This window comes from Hipposideros armiger, unplaced genomic scaffold (genome assembly GCF_001890085.2).
Source record: "Hipposideros armiger isolate ML-2016 unplaced genomic scaffold, ASM189008v1 scaffold_776, whole genome shotgun sequence".
NCBI classification, from domain to species: Eukaryota; Metazoa; Chordata; class Mammalia; order Chiroptera; family Hipposideridae; genus Hipposideros; species Hipposideros armiger.
In genome coordinates this window covers 155,031-177,833 of record NW_017732126.1, presented here as the reverse complement: position 1 = coordinate 177,833, position 22,803 = coordinate 155,031, and the positions used below count along the sequence as shown (strand labels likewise).

The 22,803-nt window shown below is 40.1% G+C and overlaps 1 long non-coding RNA gene across 1 annotated transcript; it reads right to left on the bottom strand.

The window, feature by feature from the left end:
* Nucleotides 1-14,631: 14,631 nt before the first annotated feature.
* LOC109374014 (uncharacterized) lies at nt 14,632-22,012 on the bottom strand. The gene is made up of 3 exons (XR_002122331.1): nt 21,718-22,012; nt 17,591-17,720; nt 14,632-15,106 (listed from the first exon to the last, which is right to left on the bottom strand). It is a non-coding gene; the product is annotated as an uncharacterized LOC109374014 (long non-coding RNA).
* Between the last annotated feature and the right edge of the window lie 791 nt (nt 22,013-22,803).

The following is a 22,803-nucleotide window of genomic DNA, read 5'->3' as shown; positions in this document are numbered from 1 at the left end:
AAAGCTCAGTGTCCAGGAGCACAAGCAGGTTGGAGAATGGTGGAGAGTAGATAGGAAGGTCCAGCTGGAAGATATTTGGCAATGTTTTTACCACCTTTGCCCTTAAGTAACCCCTCTTGCGTTTGTCCAGGTAAAAGACTGATGTCCTCAACATAGATGATACAAAAATCTCATTAGATACCAGAACATCGCTTGGGGGTCTCAATTTGGTCATATTCCCACCTGAAACCTCAAAGAACCCTAGCCATCACTGTATTTTTAATGAAACATTGTGGTTAGAAATGAGGGGTGGCTAAGAAAAATACAATTAAATAAAACATGCAGATATAACCTCAGCTTCCATATAACTGATCATGAGGCCTAAGGAGATAATTACAGCTGCTTTCTTCTACTCATTTGTATTTCCATTAATCTCTGCCAGTCCCTCAGCTTGATGACATTCTTTATGTATTAAAGTAACCCAAATCATTATCCTTATGAGAGCTAAGTCCTTGAAAATTCTGTTTGGGGTTACCCAAGTTTGCCATTGAACAGGACTGTTGGAGAACAAAAGGTGACCCAGTGAATCCCCCAGATTATAGACTCAGTCCTATTTACCACCATTATGTAGTAGCATCTCAATTTTCCTCTGGCAATTGGGATCAAATACCCTTGCTGGGACAATGACACCCTTATTTGCTATTGGTTCAGCAGCATGAGAAGCCCAGAAAATAGGAGGTAGTACTAGTGTCAGCATCTCATTCAACAGTAATAGAACTTATTCTCTGGTGAAAATATTTCTTTTTTGGGGCAGTAGCAACTCCATAACCACATAAGCCCAAGGTAAGTTTGGCAAACAAAAATGTATCCACCTAGTGCCCAAAACAAGCCTTTTTTGGGCCATTCCATCATTTTATCAAGCCAACTGTATATGTGTAATGGGGCACATGGTAAGACTATGAATTCCGTAGGTGGGGACAACACTGTCATACTTCCTTAATTATAAAATGTTTTCACTAATTGGAAGAAAAGTTATGTAGGACATTATAGCAATGGACAGGCATTCTATAAGGCCACAAAAGGTAGAAATATCTTAAGTGTTCAGATAGGGGAAAAAAACCTTTATTTAGAATTGCGTTTGTCCTTGTTAGACTAAATGCTGCCTCCATGATTAGATGAGTCCAAGTTAATCAATCAGCTACTGGATGACCAACTAATCCACTAGAAATAGCACCATAACAAGAGCTCAGCGACAGCCCCTGCTGTTACCAGCTTGGGCACTCACTAATGGCAGATTAGATTTTGTGTCCAGAGATGACACACACTCTAAAAATATTCCTCTCCAAGTGAAAATAATAAAAATGACACCATGGAATCAAAATCATAGCAAATTTAAATGAATTCAGGTTAAAAAAAGCTGGGTTTGCTTGGCTTATTATTTCATCACATTTTCTTAGCATCACCTATATGTTAGGTGCTGTTTGCAGAGCAGGTACACAAAAATGAAAACTGTACAATTTCTAACTTCTAAAAACTAGCATATCAAAGGAAAAAGTTTATAAAAATGTGATAATTGATGTGAGACATGTTATAAGAAATAAATTGATTATTCCTAGTGGAGTCAGGGAAGACTTTAGCCAAGAATCTGAATATTGAAAAATGACAAGTTAGTCTAGAAGAAGGTAAGAAAAAGTATGGTATTTCAAGAAGAGGGAAGAGATTTTGCAGTATCCCTGAGGCATAAGCATGAGATATTTTCCATTTTAATAACTAAAAATTTCAGTTTGGCTATGGCATTGGGTTATAGGGTCATGCAAGGAGGAGTTGGGGAAGTATGGCTAGAATTAAAAAGAGTGTGATGATGGAAGGTCTATTCAGGAAACCTTGCAAGCTGGTAAGTAGTTTTGCCTTTACCCAGAAGCAGGAAACTAATGAACAGTTTGAAGCAGGTACCTTATCAAAACTCTGTGTTAGGAAGTACATTCTGTACAGGGATGAATTGATATACAGCTAATAGGAGCTTAATTCAAAGAGAGGGAAGTGATGACAGTGACATGATGGGGTATTCACAAAGGTGTTGAAAAAGGGAGGTACAAAAGCAAGAGATATTTGGGAGAGGATATCTTTATGACTTGCAAACTGAATGAAAGATGAATGAAAAAGGGAGGACATAAATGTCTCTTCAGGTTAGGACTTAAATGGCTGGTTGGGTGATAATGCCATTGACAGGGACTGGGAATAGAAGAAAAGCAATAGGCTTGGTGAGGGAAATTAATTTTTTCAAATAAACAAAATTAATTCAGTCCCGATATGTTGTGGAAATGATATATAGTTTGGGTTAGTATTTTTTCAAGGACTTTGAGGTAGAGGCATGAGTCCGGAACATGGGCTAAAGTTCTGAATCGAAACTACAGATTACGTGAGGAGCATATGGGTGGTAGGAAAATGGTGGGTGGGGATTGAGTCTTTCAGTAACGGTGTGCAGAGTAGGAAATTCTTGTGCCTTCCTCTATACTCTAAGCACCATAAGACAGTGAATTTATCTGCAAATCCCGGGTTACCTGGGACAACGCTTAGTACATAGAAAGTACTGAAAAATATTTCTGAAATGAGGAGTAAGAAAGAAATAATTGACCCAATAATGAAATGAATGAAATAGAAACACAAATATTTAAAAGGAGATCAAGAGAAGCAGTAAGGAGCTCTGAGGAAGAGTGGCTAGAGAGACAGAAAGAACTAAACAAGGAATAGCGTCAAAGTCACAGTAGTGCCGTGGAGAGAAAGGAATGGCCAAGAGGGTCAAATAATGGGAAGATGCCAAACAAGATAAAGGCAGGACTATGCACAGTGGAACAGTGATTAGGAGAGAGGATGGAGAGCCAGGTTGCAGTGGATTTAAAAGTGAAAGGTGGGGCTGGCTGAGTGGCTCAGTTGGTTAAGAGTGTGAGCTCTGAGCAACAGGGTCGCCGGTTCGATTCCCACATGGGCCAGTGAGCTGCGCCAGAGCTGAGCTACCGCTGAGCTGGTGAGAGCACGAGCTCTTAGCAGCAAGGTTGCCAGTTCAACTTCCACAGGAGATGGTGGACTATGCATTCCTCCCACCCCCTCCCTCCGCCCCAACTAGATTGAAAGCAATGACTGGACTTGGAGCTTAGCTGTGCCCTCCACAACTAAGACTGAAGGACAACAACTTGACTTGGAGCTGATGCATCCTGGAAAACCACAATATTCCCCTTCCCCAATTCCCTAACACTGTTCCCCTCCCCAATTCCCCCCAAAAAAAATCTTAAAAAAAAAAAGTAAATGGGAAATGAGGGAATAGAGCCAGAAAGTGTAGACGACTCTTTTAAGGAAAATTAGATAAGAAAGAAAAAAGAAAGTTAGATTAAAGATATAAGAAGATTCAGGAACAGGTTTTAATTTTTCATCATTTTTGTTGTTTCCTAGCCTTTTTGAAAAAAAAATATGATTTCTTTTCAGTAAAGAGATTTGACCAGGGTTACATGCTGCAAGAGGAAGGGAAAGGTGACATCTGAAAGGGGAGATGATTGATGGAGCAAGATTTCAGAGAAGACTTGACCAGACACTGGAGTAAATGGTTGTAACATTTTAATGGCAGTTGAAAGTCCCCTCACAGTCACCTTCATTTTGGATTTTGGCGAGACCTAGCTCAAGATTCATCCTGTTCCTTCAGGTTTTTCCATGGGTTTCTGTACCTGGTTTCCATCAGCTGCTCCAGCTCAAAATATATCCTGGCTGGAGTGGAGAAGACAGGGAACTGAGGGAGTTTGGTGAGAGCTCCAGTCCTGCTTGCATCTGGAAGCTGATTCGTCCTCTCAGCATCTTCCCACACTCGCTTCTTGTGCTTGGGTTTTGCACTTTCCTAGGGAGTTCTCTTTATTTTTGGTTCTGAATCAAAGTGGGCTGGGAAATATAAACACAGAAATCACGACAAACTTGTCCATGTGGGAAAGAAAAGATGTCCTTGCAGTTTTAATGGAGCATCTGGGGAGCAGTTACAGCAAAGAGCAAGAGGGCTTCATTGAAACCAAAAACTTCTTTCCTTTTCTTTTTCTTTCCTCATCCAGTAAGTTTTCTTTGTTTCAAGGTTGACATTCAGAGATGGAAAAGTCAAGTTCCCTGTCCTCAGGAAATTGTTGAGAACAATTTTTGTCTCTCACAAAAAGTGAGAGACAGATGTAAACAATGTGGATCAGGAACCAAGAACTGAGATCCCCTGAAGTGGAAGCAAATTTGCAAATGGGTCATGTGCTCTGCAGACCTGAGAACTGAGGATCCCAAGACAAATTAAAAAGGAAATCTGTTTGGGGGGAGAAAGTTTGAGTAAGAATCAAGTGAGGTGGATGATTCTTCTATAGCAACTGAAAGAAAATGAATAGAAGGAACAAAAAAGCAGAAGTAAGGAGTACTATTAACTCTTTCATTAATTATGTATAGGGCACCTATGATGGAAGAGGCATTGGGTGAAAAGACCTGCAGCAACATGGTGTGTGTGTGTGTGTGTGTGTGTGTATGTGTGTGTGTGATATCTTCCTTTTGCAACCCTACCACCCCCCCAAATAAAACCACACAGTATCTGACCCACTGATCCCCAGCCTGGGACCCCTAGACCTAGAAAAGTCTAAGAAGGTGGCAATGATGGATCCATGGGTTATTTTAAATATTTAAAGCTGAACTGAAGCTATTTCCGTATGATAGAATATGGCGTAAGGGCTGAGAGTGCCTATTGCCAAACTTGCTAGGAACCATTTCCTCTCTGTTCATACTGAAATATTTTCATTTTTCCAGGAAGTCACACTCTGGGCATGTGACACATTATATTCCTTCTGCCTTCTGTCCTTCCTTTGCTGGTTAATTCTAACAAGTCCTTTAAGGCTTGGTGTAGGTGCCATGTTATCAGTGGCAGTCAAGGTTGAGTTGTTCCCCTAGAGTCCTGCACCACCTCGTGCTTTTCCTATCAAAACCTTGGTTACTCACACTGCATTGGAACTCTGTTTCTATTGGTGTTCCCCACAAGACTGTGAGACCTCCAGCACTGGAACTAGATTTGATTCATCCCTGAAGCTCCAGCATCCAGCATGATGTCCCACCTCACATAATGCCCAGCTTACAGGAGGTGCTTTATAAATATTTGTGTGATGACGCTAAAGCCAGAGAAACAGTGAGAATGCTTTATTATGACTAAAAACATTATTTTTATTTTTGTTTTACCTTTCTTCTATTCTTTCAGTTGCTGTAGAAGAATCAGCCACCTCACTCAGTGGATGCTCTAACTTTCTTTCCCAGAACAGATTTCTCCTTGAATTTTGTCTTGGGACACTCATTTCTTGGGACACTCACCCTGCAAAATCGCTTCCACTCCAAGGGAACTTGGTCTGACACTGCATGGGGCAAGGGTAAGAGCACCAGCCAGGGGGTCCCAAGAGGGGTCACAGATATGTCTGAAGAGGATCTTTACATAGTAAAGAAATCTGTCTCTGCCACTAATCCAATTTTTGTTTGTCTCTATAAGGTATTTAGCCTCTCTGAGTCTCATCTCCTATGTAAAATAAAGGGTAACAAGGGGCTGGAGACCACGTGGGAACTAGCATAGTTGGGGACACAGACAGGAACAATGTGGGATCAGACATATGTGGGATCAGATCCCAGCTCTGCCACATATCCTCTTTGTCACATAACGGCCCTGTGTCTCAATGCTTCCTGTATGAAAAGGGATGATGATACCTGACTCTTCGAGTCACTGTGAAAATATGTGGGCAAATGTAAAAAGTGCCTGCCATCTGTTAGATACCGGACAAATTATAGTCTGCCTCTCTACCTTATAGGAGCTCCCAGTTCTCTTATTTAATATATTCTAGATTTATATCTCCACATAGCCAATCTTAGTCAACACTCTCTTCGATTCTCCTCAGATAGTTATTCAAATACTTCATCCCTTTACCCTTTCTTCATTCATTCATTTAAAAAAATGTATTTATTCTATTCATTCAGTATTTCAGTATTTTGACACATTTTAGTATTTTAGGCTAAATAGTTCATTTGGGAAAATTCTAACTCTAGTCTCTCAGTATCCGCCAAGTGATCCTAGAATCATGGACCTCAGAATTTTTGGTCTCAAGAACCTAGTACCCATTATACTCTCGAAAATCACTGAGGAACCCAATACACTTTTGTTTACAGGGGATATATCAATTAATATTAGGAATTAAAACTGAGAAATTATGAGTATTTATTAATTTATTTTAAAATAATAAAATCTGTTACATATTTACAGAAATGACATTTTAGGAGAAATAACTATATTTTCCAAAATAAAAATAATTAGTGAAAAGTGTTCCATTGTTTTATATCTTTTCAAACCTTTTTAGTATCTTATTTAATAGAAGATAGCTGAAAGATATCTGCTCTGCACTCAAATCTGTGCAATATTTTATTTTGTTGAAGTCTATGCAGAAAATTCAGATACATAGTTGTGTACAGGATTAATTTGAATAGACTTTTCAGTTAATCATGGATATTCTTCTTTGATACTACACCAAAACTTGACAAGTAGTAATTTTTTAAAGCTTACCTGCAGTGTGAAAGCTGAAACCATTATCAATGAGCTTTTCACATCCTACTGCATTGAAATCCACTGCTCTGTTTTTTTTTCTTTGAATAGATTTTTTTTCCCCATGTTAAATTTTGAAACATTATGCACTGGTTATATAGAAAATATCAGGGCACTGAAGTATGCAGATCTTCAAAATGTTGACTCATCTTATTTTATAGTATCAAAAAATCACATTGCTTATCATCACCACAAATTTCATCAGAAAATCTGTATTAGGATGTTGTCAAGCTCATGATGGCAGATACAAGTTTTCCTTGTATTTTTTGCATGCAAGCTTAAATTTCATCATTGGTAACAAATGCCATGAGTTGTTCTCTTTTGAAACGATAGGCTTCTTCCATCCATTTTTGAGAAAACGTACGACATATCCCCAAGCCTGAATGTCTGTAGTTTGTCAGTCGTTCTTACAAGTAATGAAAATAATTTTTATTGCTTCATCAAGTACATTTTAGGTAAAAATGGTTTTATTTATTTATTTATTTATTTATTTATTTATTTATTTATTTATTTATTTAACTGTGAGCGCATGTTGTCAAGAAATATAATTACTAATATATTTTGGTGGCATTGCCTTGACTCATGCTAAAGCATCAGCTGTTTTACTCCCCGTGGCTTTTGCACCATCAGTCAACACAGTGTCAGCACAAATGTCAACACAGTGGAAAAGCAATTACTTCTTTCTATTATTATTGAAAATCTTGTTTTACCTCAGGCTCCCCAAAAGAATCTTAGGTATTCCCAGGGTTCATGGACCACATTTTGGGAAACATTGCTAATATTTTTGTTTGTTTGTTTTAAAAGGTGAGCTAGCCTCAACTGTGGACTAGACATCAAGTGTAATTTAAAAGCAGTTTCTCACTTTTCCTTGACAATGACCATGGCTTCTTTTCCAGATGACATCTGCCTAGTATGTAATTGATGACTACATCCAAGTAAACATGTGGAAAATGAGAGCAAGTGGGTGTGTGGGCTCAGAGGGAGTTGTTTGTTTGGGGGATGATGGGAGAGTGCCGTTCTGGAAGGAATTCAGTTCTATGAGTGCGTATTTCTGGTCTTCAAAAGATTACCACATACATGCTGTCATGCAATTTATAATGTGCCTGAGGGAATTAGCTTAATGTAGAGAAGGAACATGAGCTTTGCACTCCGCTGGGCTTGGGTTCCAATACCAGCTCAGTTACCACTCTCTACATAATCTCTTCCAAGTTACTTTACCTTGCTAAGCCTTAACTGTCCCATCTGCAAAATGAAGCTAGAATGCTTAGACTATTATGATGCTAGGCATTTAAAGGATGGAACATTGTGTGGATGCTCTGATGGACCATGTAGATTCCCCTCCAGGAATGGACCTACTTCCTCAGCTGCAGAGAGTGCAGCTGAAGGTGGTCCTCAATGTCAGTTCTCCTTGGAGAAAGAAGAAGACTGCTTTGCCCAATGTCCTACCTCCTCTCAAAGGGTAGCCTGCTTCCAATGACTGAGCAATGGCCTGGCCATCTCATAGCAACCTGGTACAGCTCTGAAAGGCCATCCCAACTCCAGTACTTCTCACATCAGCTGAGGTCTTGTTGAGAGTTTATCACAGCTCAGTTTCTCACTCTGCCTAACCCTGTGTCTTTCCCATCCCCTTCCATAAATGTCACCCCCAAAATACTCCTCAATAAAGTCCTTAACGCTAAGCTTCAATTAACAGTCTAGTTTCTGGTGAGCTCAATCTGAAGCAGATGCTTTTTTAATATCATGATAATTATCTATAAACCTCCACTCCATCTTGTGATGAGCGGGCCCTAGCAGCTGTGGGGGCAGGGGTGGGGGAGAACTGTGTATGGTGAGTACCCAGATGGTTGTAAGAAGAAGGTTTTGAGGCTGGAGCCAAGAAAGGGCTTAACTAATCTCCATATTTAGGAGGGCATCAATATAGTTTGTTTGGACAAGAAATCAAGTTGTAATAAGAGAAGAGATAGGGAGCCTGGTGAAGAAGAGAATAAGAAGAACCTACTCTGAAAGAAGAAGAAGAAGAGGAGATTGGTGTTCAGACATGTCTGATGAGGATTTTTATATAGTAAGGGTTCTGGAACCACTGTGCTCGAGTATAAATCTCAGCTCTGCCACTTACTTTCTCCGTAACTGAGCAAATCACTTTACACATTTATGTCTCATTTTCCTCATTTGTAAAATAATAATAGTAAATGTATCTACTTCAAAAGGTTGTCCTGAAGATTAAATGAGTTCATTAAAAATCAGAAAATGAAAAAATGTTTTTTCCACATCTTTGCCACTATCCAATGGGAAGCCAGAGAAGTGTACCCAAATTATAGTAATAAGGATTTATGATGTGAATGTATACAACTTCAGCAGTTTCATAGAAGACAGAGTTCTTAAGGCCATGGGGAGAAAGAGTAAAGTCTCCATGGAAGAGTACCCTTGAGAGATGATAGCATAAGTAGGAGTTTGGCGGGAAAGACAGATATGGAAAGACAGAGAGGATGGCACCGGAGAAGGCTGAGAGGTGTGAGGAGTCTGGAGACCATTAAGGTTTCTAACGTTATTGATCTGCTCTGACTGAAAGCTACAGTCTATGAGAGGTGGTGGGTGGTCAGAGGGGACATGAAGAGGTGGGCAGAGGCCTACTCGCTCTGCTGAACTCTGTGTGCCAGCGGGGCTTTCATCCTGTGGGTGCGAAGGAGCAGGGAGTGAAATGATCAGACTCCTATTCTGGCCTCTTTGAAGAAATGAATTAAAGGTGGGGAGTCAGGGGGCTGAGAAAGACATTCTCAAACCTTTTCTTCTTTCTCTTTAGGTGATTAATAATATTGGCTTATTGGATGAATATTCAAAAAAATGATTTTGGAGCTCTTATTCACACTGTTCTACTTTCATGTTAAAAGGTAAGTTATAGCAACCTTCTTGGAGGGCAATTTGTCAAGATCTGTCCATTTTGAAAAGAACATACATTTTGACCCCAAAATTTCTTTTCTAGATCTGTAGCTATATTCACACATTCACAAACATATTTGAATAAGGATGTTCCCTAAAGTATTGTTTGTAAAAGCCGAAGTCTAAACATAAACTCTGTATGTTTAAGTATGGGATTGATTACCCATATGTATGACTAATTTAATGGAGTACTATGCAGTTAGGAGAAAGAATGAAACAGAAAGCTGTATAGACATGTGAGACAGTCTTTGCCTTCTACTTGTGGGAGAAAGAAAGGAAGATGTAGAACACAGCCCATGGTTTCTCTTCATTTTTAGAGACATGTAATGCATGGAAAAATGATTTTGGCATAATACTCAGAAAGGGTACAGTGATGGTCTTGGAGAGAGAAAAGGGCTGACTGATGGCCTGGAGTGGAAAGGTATCATGGAATGAATGCTGTGTCTCCCCAAATTTCATATGCTGAAGTACTAACCTCCAATGAAGCTGTATTTGGAGATTGGGTCTATAGGAGGTGATTAGGGTTAAAAGATGTTATGCAGGTAAGGTCTTGATCCAATAGGATTAGTGTCCTTATAAGACGAGACATCAGAGAGCTCTCTCTCCATGCAGCGCTAAAGAAATACCATGTGAGGACATAATAAGAAAGAGGTTGGCTACAAGTCAGGAAGAGAGCTCTCACCAGAAACTGAATTTGCTGGCACCTTGATCTTGGACTTCTAGCCTCCAGAACTGTGAGAAAATAAATACCTGCTGTTTAAGCCATCTCATCTGTGATATTTTGTTATGTCAGTCCAAGCATCTAATAGAAAGAGACTTGTTTTTAATTGTAAGTTTTCCCTTTACATTCTAGATAACTTGGTAAAATTATTTGCATCCCCAACTTTCACCAACCAAAAGAGCCACAATTAAGGAAGTAAGAAACACCTGTCCCTCCCTTCATTAGAGCCTCTAAGGTCCCAGCTCTCTCCCTTCCCTTTCTCTGGCAGTGGGCTGAAGGTCATGTCCTCCCCAGAGGCCGTCAATGTTTACTGCTATTGTCCATATCTCTCTGCTGACTAGAAGACTCCAGTAGTAGATGTTGCTTATCCTTCAGAATTTGGTCTTTGGCATGAGTGTTATTCAATTTGCCTTAGCCTTTCAAGTTGGCCTGGCTGGTACAAGAGTAGCAGCAAGGCATAGTAGAAAGGATGTGGGTTTTAGAGTTAGACAGGCTTCCGTTCGAGACCTTAGCTCTCCACCTTATGAGTGGTCTTGCCATAGCAATCTATACAATTTCTCTGAGTCAGTTTCTTCATTTGAAAAAAGGGGGATGAGAATCAACAGTGTGCAGAGAGACCCATTATGAAGATTAGCAATAAATCATAAAGTGTGCCTGGCACTGACTAGGCATCTAGTGAGTGGCAGCTATTATTACAAATGACAGTATTATTTTTCTTGTCTCTTTTGCAGCTCTTGCAAGTGACTTTGCCAACCCAACAAATACCAATGGCCACTCTCTCTCTCTGATTAGTGGGATTGTTTCCTCTGTATCAGGACTATAAGCCCTTACTCTTTCTGTTTTGTTATGGCCTCTAATTTGGAGGAACTTAGGATATGTTTTCTCTGGGCTCATTGAAAGACATTTGCATGGCTGTACCCAGTATTCACAGATAACCACAGATATATTTTTTGCTGACCTTAACCACTTACATCCGGGTTATTTCTTGGTTTACCTACAACTTGAGGGCAACCTTGAATAAACCACCTTTATTTGAGAATTTTAATACGCACCAACTGGGGCAAGCACATTCAGTAATTTCTTACTTGTTTCTTAGGCAGACAGTTTAATAAAATGAGAAGAACACTGGCTTTGAGGTCAAACATTCCTGTATTGATTTTGGTTTTGTCCCTGCTAGTTGGAGACCTTGGGTAAGTTACTCAGCTTTGGTTATGTGCACTGTCCAATGGAGGTAATTCCTGTCTCATACACTGACTGGTTGGGAGAACTCAATGGATTAAATGTCAAGTTATGGATTCAATGCCTTGTATGTATTATGTACCTAGTAAATATTAGTTCTCCTTTTATCTTCTTGCAAAGGAGAAAACTGTTAGCCTTCAGAGGTATGCATGGAGATTAAAGTTGGCCTCCCCCACTTCTACATTAAAATTAAACTGAGCATGGATTCTTAAATGCACCCAATTCAAACTACAGATTAGAGAGCCACAGCACACGTTAAATGAAAAGCAGTAGGCTTTGGGCATCAACTTTGTAAATAGTTTTTAACAATTTTACAAGGGTATTTGTTATGAAATTCAAAATAGTAATCATATGCACGTCTTTGATATTATCCATTCACCCTGCTTCTTCCAATGATTTAGGGATATTTTATTTTGTATTGACATGTTTTTGTAAGCTATCCTAAATTCTTTGTGGCAAGAGTAAGGGTATGGAACATGTAAACAAAACAATGAAATGAAGTACAATAAATAAAACAGCCAAAGTAATGATTATTGAGGGCAACTTTCTGCCTCAGTGTGTGCTTTGCATCTTCATTAGGCTGAAAGCTTTAAGAGAAACATACCATTTTCATGACCAAACACTGCTTGACCATTCTCATTTGTTTTTCTATGCACAAAGAAAATATCCAAAGGACAAAACTTTGTGATATGGAACAAATTCTTATTTTCCTCTGGCACATCACCTATGGGCTTGTCAAAGACAAAGAAAGAAAGGCTTGCTAAGGGTCATGGGAGCGTGCGGTGCTTGTAATGCACCTGGCATCCTTGGATCTGTCTCCTCCTGGGGCACAGAGCTGTGCAGAGGGCTGGACGTTTTCAGTCTCACTCTTGCTTTGTCTGTAGCTTTAACCCTGTGAGCCTTCTCCACTCTTTCCATAACATTTGGCATGTATCTCCTTCCCCAACCCTGGGCTGATAGAACAAACTGGTAGAATCAGTTGACACCATCTCTGTCAGAAGCAACTGGGCTCGCCTTATCCAGAGCCAATAACGCACAACACACAAGATGGCTAAACTCCAAGGTCACTGCACATTCACAGACGGGAGGGGAACTATCAGTGGAGAAATACAATCAAGCCCCATGTGGATGAGTGACAAGAAGTCCTCTGGCCAGAGGAACAGATTACATACCAGCACTGTCTTGGCTCACTGCCCTGCAGAAATACATAGCAATCCACACTCAGGGAAAATTCCATGAAATAGCAGAGCAGGGCCATCCTGAAGCCAATGGCAACACATTCCAAGAAAAACATCCAATGAACCAAACCCCAAACAACACAGACCTCAGAACTGTAAATAAAAATTAACTGAAAAAGGAAACCTTCAGAGTCTTGAGAAGGAACACAACAGATTAAGTGACCACAAAACACTAAAACACCAACTAGTTATTTACCCACTGCTTTGTGGTAAATACAAGGCCCGTAGTCTCCGGGAGGTTATTTCTGGGCGCCAATGACTTAGCACATAGGCCAGCAAAGAGCATGGACTTGATTTCCTCCCCAGGGCAAGAGGCATTGATAATGGGCCTGAGAACCAGGAGGAAGTTCCTTTGAACCTCTTAGTCCCATAGCTATTTATAAGGATGAGAGAGGGGCAGAGGGAGGGAAAAGCACTGGGCTTAGAGTCAGAAGCCTTGGGTGTGCAGACCCTGCCACTTACTAACTGCTACCTTGGGCAAGTTACTTACCCACGCTGAGTCTTTTTCCTCATTTGGAGAAATGAGTGGCTCACGATCGTTATTTCCCCCTCACAGGGTTGATTTGAATATTAATGAGAAAGTGGATGTAAAGAGTGCTTCATAAGAGGCAAAGTACAACACAACAGGCAGTCATTCAAGTTGCTGTTTCAATTGCTGTTACCATTTCATTTATCAAGGATCACAGGACAATTAGCATCCACCTCCCTTAGGTGAATTTCCTCATAGCTGAGGTATACCACTCTGAGCATCTGTTTCAACCACTTTGGCTAAAATCTATAACTATTCCACTTCCAAGGATACAGAGTATAGTTTAAACTTTTCTTGATGACTTAGAATCAAAGTTATGAACACCTACTCTTGTTCTAAGCAGCAGGGGCATCACTTCTGTTTATGTGTTTGTTTTTTATGTTCTCTCCTTCTGGGAGGTCAAAGCATAGCCTCAACCACCGATTTGTCTTAATAGCTTCTCTTACCTTGATCCTGCTTGTCTATTTCTAATTTGGTCAAAGTCAGAAAACTAGCTTGTTTAAAATGAGTGATCACTATGAATCAGAGAGTCTCTATTTAGAATCTCAGTGATAAAATATGCGGGGTTCATGCAGGAGCTTTGAGAGCACCATGGTATAGCTCAAAGATCTTTTTTTTGGCCTGAGATTAGAGAGCGGAAGGTGTTAGAAAAGTTGACCTCAGGATGAACATGTGCTTACTGAGCTAGGAATACACTGGATATACTTGGTCGGCTCACATCTCTCACATTTTCATGTAGGTAGGTGACGTGTGATCACCATCATTTTACAGTCAGCAGAACAGAAAACCTGAGTCAGAAAGACTAATGTTAGGGACAAGGAATTGTCTTGAGGACCTACGAGGCATTCCTATGTGTTGATCTATGCATAATATCTTAGACTGTTTTGATTAAACTCCCTATTTCAAAGCAGAATCATTCAGTTCAGTGAAATTAATTTTTGAATTGATTTTTTCTCTGTATTGGCTCAGTGTTTTATTATTCTTAGCCAAATAAACTATTGTTTTAGCACCACAGCTCCTTACCATGGTGGAATCATGATAGAATCATGGGACATTAGTGCTAGAAAGAACCTTCCAGGTCATATAGCCCAATGGTCCCCAAATGCTACTTTAAAGACCCATGTCTATCCTGACAAATTTTTACCAGACTTTGGAAATATGAGGGTGGGAATGAGAACAGCTACCAGAGGGTAAGGGGTGAGGGGAATAGTAGACGTGGGTAAAGGGGGTCAAATATATGGTAATGGAATGAGCAATGACTCTGGTGAGCACACAATGTGATATATAGATGATATATTACACAGTGGTATACTTGAAACCTATGTAATTTTACTATTCATTGTCACCCCAATAAATTTTAATTAAAAAAAATAAGAAAGAAAATGAAGACAGCAAGACAATTGAGCAATTTTTTCATAGTCAGTTTTTTCAAGTTAATGTGTTCTGTTTAAGGAAATGCCTTGTACTCTGAAATTTTGCTCTCCTTTTTTCTTGGGCATCTTTTTTTTCTTTTATTTGAAATGACTGTAATGGTAAGTGGCAGGTATCTGAAAACTATCTATTTTTCAAGTAAAACATTTGACCATTTTAAGTTAGGCTCCTGGTTTGTGGTTGCTTTGCTTGCTTGTTTCATCTATGAATTTCACAAGTTTGAGAACTTCAGCTCTAGATGAGCTCCTTCATTTTCATATGGGGGAATAGAGAGCTTGAGAAACTTGCCAAAGTTCACACAACCGGGAAGTTGGAAGCTAGGACGGCAGCCTGGCCTTGCTGTTCTCGCTGCTCCACAGCTGTGTCCTTCAGTAGCTAGAATGTCAGCCTTATTGCCAGTTCTGTAGGATGAGAAACATGAGACTCTTAAAAAGAAAGAAACTGGAGAAAAGGGAACCTCTATTTCTTGAGCACACCGATGTGCAAGACAGAGTGCTAATGCTTCACGTGTGTTAGTTTGCTTACTCCTCACATCAACTCTAAAAGGAAGATAAAGTTGAATGCACATTAGAAATGAAGAAAACTAAGTTCAAGATGTGAGATGAGTTGGTGACTCAGAATCCATCAAACCAAATTACCACCTGACAACATGTCATTCAACAAATATCTACTGAGTGTTCTTTCCTATACAAGATAAGTGTAATGCTAATGTAATTAAAAGATTTTAGCAAATTAGAAAGTGATAAGCAAATATTCAGTAATTGTTTACTATTGCTCTCAAACAATCCTCTGGTAATCACCCATCTCCATGTTACAGATGGGGAACTGAAGCTAAGAGAGTTTAAATGACTTGTCCAAAGCCATCTAGTTGGCATATTGCTGAGCTGAAGCTGGCTTTCTAACTTCTAATCAATCCTGTCCTCCTTGCTATATACTATGTTGGGGATATCTTTTTCTGGAGAGGAAACATGGCACACCAGCAAAACTTTAGTCTGCAAAGGCTCATGAGCCTATAGGCCAAAATTGTTGCTTTGAAAAGGCAGGAGCAAAGGAAGAGTTGATGGAGATACCAGGCATGAAAGGGGTCGTAAGTTCTGGGCTTTCCAATAATAAGCCATTCTCTTCCAGATGATTTTAATAATCTCCAGCACATGTGTTCTAACCCCTTGATGCTGTACAATATGTGTAACCAAATAAAAGCTCTCCAGATTCAGAGATTTACTGTTTGTGATGGGAAAAGGCCAACCAGATGACATCATTTATATTCCAAATATGAGCTGCTGCCAAGGCTGGTGATGTTAAGCTGGAGAAATTGATCCTCCACATTATTCTGTGAAGGGAAAAAGAAAAAAAATGTCTTGGCCTAGATAATATCATTAAAAAAATTTATGTGGGTATGAAGGCTAATTTAATAAATTTGTATTTTATCCAGAATTGCTTAGTTCAATATGTGAGTTGCTTAGGCATACAGTTACTTCCATATAATTAAAGTTACCAGGTCAGGAGATAAGAGTTACCACTTTGTTGTTGTTGTTGAATGGATAATAAGTGAGGGATTGACTCGAGACTTGTTTGCTTCAGTACAGCACACAAGGTATCAGGGCTGTGGTCACTTGTTCAAAAGCAAAGGTGCTCAGTTTGTAATAGTGGCGTGTAGTGGACTCCACCCCTATTCCTCAACTTCTTCCTTCCTAACGCAATGGTATTTTTTTTTCAGGTATTAATTTTCTCCATTGCCATGAGACACAGGCAAAGTTGACACCATTCCCAGTTTCAAAGGTAGATTTTGACTCATCTACGCCAATAAACACATGGCATTTCTCCCCTGGCCAGTGATCCAGGAGTGACTTGTGAGTCTGATTAGAAGGGACGTAGGTTCCATGCTTGAGAAAAAGGGCTTTCCCTCTCTCTTCTGATGGATAATAACTAAGAGGAACATCACCTCAATTGTTATTGGCACCTATTTTACTATCTCAAGGGGGACCAGGTTTAAGATGAGTCTATGTTGAAGATAGCTGAATGGAGAGTTTAAAAAGAAAAAAAAAGTGCTTAATTATATCATTGAGCCTCCGATTATATTATGCTTTCCTTGTACCTGAATTTCTTTTTCTATAAATATTGCATTTTTTATTATTTAACTCAGTTTGAATTTCTGTACCTTAGAGCTGAAAGCATCTTGATTGGGAAAGTTGACCAAATTTGCTTCCTGAGGCCCCATCAACTTTTTGAACCACATTCTCATGGTGTTTTTAAAGACAGAGAGCATCTTGAATCTATGTCTCCAGTTGCCACCATACCCAGAGTGATTTTCTAAAATGACCATTACTCTTCACACTCCCTGATGTCTTGGTCTTGTCCCTCCCAGTGTAATCTACATTTCCAGCCTCATCTTTAGCCGTGCTCATCAACCACTCTATCATTTTCCAGTTATTCCAACGTGCCAGCCTCTCACCTATAGCCTTGCTCATGCTTTTCCCACTGATTTTAACCATCTTCTTGACTACTTCCTTCCCCTCACTCCCCTTCCATCAAGTCTCGATTCAGGCATCATTTCCCTTGGGAAGGCTTCCCTTCACTGGTTCTCCTAATACTTCTCTAACACCTATTCATTCCCTATCAGAGCACTTTGCACTCTATATGGAAATGAGCCATCATCTCTGTTGAACTGTGGGCCCAACGGGGACAGGAAACATCTGTTCTGTTTACAGTTTTGTCCCCAGGGTTTAATACATAGTTGGTACTACATAAAATATTTGTTGAAAGAATAATGAATTAATTACTGAAATCAATTTAAACATTCTGCATTGCCTAGTGCCCAAGTGCTTTAATATAGCTTCCAGTGACCTGGCCGGACTTCCTGTCCAGACCCCTTTCTTGTTACTTACCACACATTTCTTATTTAAAGTGCACAGAATCACACATCCTCTGCTGTTTCATGTCTCCATGCTCCTGGGCATCTTGCCATTTCTTAAAACAATTCATTGTTGTGTAGCTCTGCCCCTTTAGGTTTGGAGACTGGAATAAAAACAAGACAAACAAACAAAAAGCAAGCCCTGGGTTTGAATTCTGCTCAGCATCTTCTCAGTTGTGTGACATTGATCGGTATACTTAATCTCTCATCTACAATGGGGGGGTAAAATTTTACCCAACAGGGCTGTTATGAGGATAAATGAGGGAATGGATGAATGGGAAGTCACCTGGCACAATACTCCTTGCACCAAGCTCTTAGAATAACCTTATTTCTTGGATCATTGCTGAACTTTGACTTCTGGTCTCAAAAATCAATCACCAGTTTGATTCTAAGTTAATTGCTTTGAAAAAGTAAAATCAAAGAATAAATACTGACCATAAATTGGGATGTCAGGAAAAGAAAATGTTTGAGAAGGGATAAAGTGGCCTTGCAGGGTCTTGACTCTCTGCTTTAAAGTTTGTAGAGTTTTGGGTTAGCAGCCATACTGTTTGGGGTTAGTGGGAATACTGTTTGGGAAGTTAATTTGGTTTGGCTAAATGGTCACTTCATTATAGCTGAATCTGCAATTTCCAGGAAGTTACTGAGTTCCCACAGTTTTAGTAACAATGGCAGAACCCACAGGGCAATCCTTCAAGGCCAGAGGAGAGCCCTGTGACAGGTGTTTAGTGGTGCTTTCAAGATGTTGCTGGGCAAGACCTGAAGGGCTGGGTGGAAGCCCATTGAAAGCTTCTATGAATAGGAGGGAACCACCTTCTCTGGGTTCACAGAATGAAAGGACTATCTGTCCTTGCAACTCCTTCCCATATTACCGGCTCCAGTCCTTAACAAGCTCCTGGTTTCTGATCCTTGGCTTCGGCGCCGTGCCTCCTGTGGTTTGGAGCACCTTACCTACTCAGCTACCAGCTTTTCCTAGAGACATCTTAGAGGGGTAGAGGAGGGAAGAAGAGCTTCCAGAAAGGGGTATAGAAATGAGAAGCTGTGTCTAAACAGGACTTCCTCTTTATTTAAATGTCTTTCCTATTGAGCGACAGGAAAAAATATGTGCTTTGGAACAAGAGAGCTAGTTTTCAATCTTGGGTCATCGTCCACTGGCTAGATGATTTGGGGCATGCTCCTTAATCTCTTTGAGCCTCAGCTTCTTCACTACAAAATAGGGATAATATCTGCCTTGTTGAGTTTTTGTAGTAATGAAATGGGATCATGGAGGCGAAACATCTAGCAGAATGCAGAGTGCTTAGTAGGTGTTCAACAAAGGTGATCCTAGTACCAATCTTTTATTATTATTGGAAAGTATGTATGTCCTATAGGTGGACTTGGATCACCTCAGATTGAGGTGGGTGGGGCAGTTGCCTTTAGGTCTTACTTACAAGCCACAAGGGAGAAGAGACATTATCCAGAAAGTATCAGAATCATATTCTGAAAGCTTTGTGAATGTGGGCCAACACAGGCTCTGACAATGTCAACCCTAGATTCACATTTCTCCTTGTGGATGGGCTGGAGTGAGGATTGAAAATGAGCTCTCATAGAGATGAGGATTAAATGGACAGAGCAGACAAGAAATAAAGGTGTAAATGAGGGTAAGGATGTCGTGAGACTCAGTTTCCTCATTTGTAAAATAAAGAAGTGGGAAAAGGTTAGTGTTTCTTCACTGCGGGCTGCCACATTGTCTACCCTTTTTTTCATGGGACCTAAGGAGAGGGGAGAAAGAAATGCTCCTCGTTCCCTTCCTTCATCCCTCCCATTAGCTCTGCATTCATTCATTATTGGCTTGACAAACCTAACACAGAATCATCAAATGAGATAAAATATGGGAAAGCAAAGAGCACATAGGGAAGTTTCAACCAAACCATGTTTAGTTCAATCACTCCCATAAAGAAGGGAGAAATTGGGTACAATCACTGGGCTAAAGCAGGAAAGGGTAGGAAAAAGGTGGTAATATCTATTGTCTTTGGTTCATGGATTCCAGGTAATGCTTAAGGTCCCTTCCAGCGCTTTTCATGCCTTTATTTTTTTTCTTAATGAAGGACCAACAAATAATGAAGCTTCCAAGAAGAATGTACTCAACTAAGCAAAACATTTACTGAGTAGTTAGCTGCAAGCAGCGATTGTACTAAGTGCTGGGGATATGAAGATGACTAGATCATGGACCATGATTCCAGGGACTCCAACAGTCAAGTGGGCAAAGAGACAATGCATGTAACTTCAAGATCATGTGAGAAGTGACAGGGGAAGCTCAGGGGGGTATGGAAGCTTGAAGGAAGCAACTTGGTGGCAGATGTCAGGGAAGCTGTTCTCCAGGAGTGATGTCTCACCTGAGTCTTGAAGGATGGATGGGAGTCAGTCTTGTAAGGGGAGGTGAAGGTCTACCTGCTCAGAGCAATGACCTTGGTTGGCAATCCGGGTTTATTCCTCTGAATTGCTCCTGGGGCCGCAACGTGGAAATCGTTCCAGCTCGTTGGCTTGGGATGGTTTATTTTGGACGTGCTCATCACTGAGTACATATTTTTCCAGGATTTGTGAGGGGATGGATTTCCATGTATGCTGTGCTTCAGCGTGTCTCCTCGTGGTGTTTATTTACTGTGCTTTATTCCATAACCTAGCAGGGTGTCACAGCTGGAGGCAGCTGGTGGTAAATAAATAGCTTCCATTACCCAATCCCATCACCATCCTCCATCCTGCTTTGAAAACATGGTCTCAGCCCGTGGGGTCCTCTGCCCTCAAATCCATTGCAACATGTCAGAGCCCTGTGGAGTTGCAAGAGTGTTTCCTTTAAAACATGAAATGGAGAGATAAAACAAGGACAGTGTAGGGCAGCAAGAATTCAGACTCTAAAAGGGTTAGACTTTCCTAGGAAAACCTAAGCAATCACATAGGCCCCTTGGTAGAAAAACCAATATGCAAACACATAAACATAAACAGAACAAACTTCTCATATTGTGGTCTGCTGCCCAGGTGATTTGGAAGTTGTTTCAGTTAAACATGGTTTGGTTGAAGCTTTTCTATGTGCTCTTTGCTTTCCCGTATTTTATCTCATTTGGTGATTGTGTTAGGTTTGTCAAGCCAATAATGAATGAACGCAGAACTGATGGGAGGGATGGAGGAAGCGAACAAGGAGCATCTATTTTCTGCCTGTCAGAGTGCTGGTGTAGGAGAAATTCTGATACAGACTTACAATTGAACATGACTTTCTTATTTCAAAAACGACATGCAGAAAGGAATGAAGGGGCTACCCACCAGCTAGGCAATAGCCCAGACACTCTCATCCCAGTTCCTTAACCTAGTGAAAACACAGGCTTTAGTTATACCCAAATACACCCTAAGATCTCCTCCTTGTGCTCTGTGTGGGAGTAGGGGGTCTAATGGCAGACAGGAAGGGGGGAGGAGAACTCAGACATTATTAGAGGAAAGAAAGGAAGGCCTTATATTCCTGAGTGAGCAAACTCCAAGAAGCCTCTAAAAAGGGGGCTAAAAACATACATTTGGAAGTGGACACAGTATTTATCCATGGAGATATGTAAGGTTGATAAACGGTCAAAGTGTTTGTCCAAGGGAGGAAAACACTGAATATCTATAATTTTGTTTTGTTCCCATCTAACATGAGGGTTAGTGAGTGCATGATAAAGCGGAATGAGGAATTCTTATAGCTTTGCCTTGATGATATCCTGTATACTATTCTTTTACTAGGCAGGCATTTTTTCATGAAGTCAAGCTTGATAAGTCTGGGTGAATAGTTTTTGGCAATAACAGATCTGGATAAGGCAAAAATACTGCCATAAAAGCAGTTTCTGCAGACTCTGATACACCCAAGTAGCCGGCTACCAGTTCTGTTGGCATTTCAGCAGTCAGAATTAACCCAGGAGAAAAAGGTACAAGACTTGTTGAAATAAATGCGTTTCATCTCTAACAAATTTGAGTATGATCTCCCTTCTGAGCCTTTGCTGCTATCTTGACAAACTTAACATCAGATGAGCTCTTTAAGAGGAGAACCAGAGAGACAGCAAGTGAAGAAAAATCTCAGCAAAGGGTAACCATGCGCCTTACCTTTTGGGAGAGGTTCATTCTTCTCTTCTTTCTCTAATGCCATTAGTTGTTTTTGTTTGCTTGTTTGCTTTAACTGCCCACAGCTTTTGGCATGTACAAAGTATTACTGAATTTATTACTGGATTTATTTCAAGCTGCTTTAAAAACTGAGACCAGAAAGATTTGCCACAGAAATTTGGATGCCGTTTCTAAGGCTTCCAAAAAGCAAATGGCTAGTGTGCAGTGAACATAAAAGCAAACTGCACTCCTGCCCCCACCTTCTCTAAAAATGTTCAGTTACTGGCTTTCTCTGGGCAATTTTAAAATAAACTTATGAGAAAGACTATGAAGCTTCAGATCCAGCCCTATCACAGAAAGATGCTTTTTATAATATTGAGAAAGTTTTTTGTTTGTTTGTTTGTTTTTTTATATCTCTACATGCCATCATTGATTGCCTTAATTATCGGCCATACCGAAGACAAAGACTAAGTCATCAAGCAATCACATTATGAGCATTTGGGTGTTTGTTTGTTTGTTTGTTTTGTGTCAACAATGCTCATTTAACTTACAGAAGATGGTATAATAATTTAGGGGCCCCAAGCCCAGGTAAGTGTCTTAAAGCCAACAACATAATTTTCTTGTGACTAACTTTCTTCCTAAATTTGCCAGCTTGTAGTAGAGTCATGCTATAGAGGCGCTTATCTAATCTTTATCATTAGGCATTTTTAAATCTATTGACATACATAGGTGGCAGAAAATAGCATTTATTAAATGTTAGCGCTCTCTCCTGCCCCAGCTTCGTTTTCCTTTTCTGGCTGTGAAGATAGAGTAGATGAGGAATCTGTAAAGATAAGTAGAGGGTGAGATTAATGCATAACGTTAGGTATGTTTTCTTTATTCATTCGCAAAGGATCAGCATTTATCTGCTTTGCATCTGTAAAGGCTTTGAGGTCTTCGAACATCACATGACTCATAATCATAAAAGTTCATCCTGGATTTTTCTTTCCTTTCAAGTCCTAATAGCATGACAAGAATCCTCATAAATTCATCCAGCAAAAGAGTTGTATGTGGCAATCTGCTGACTCCTTTGCTCCCAGGTTCCCCTTC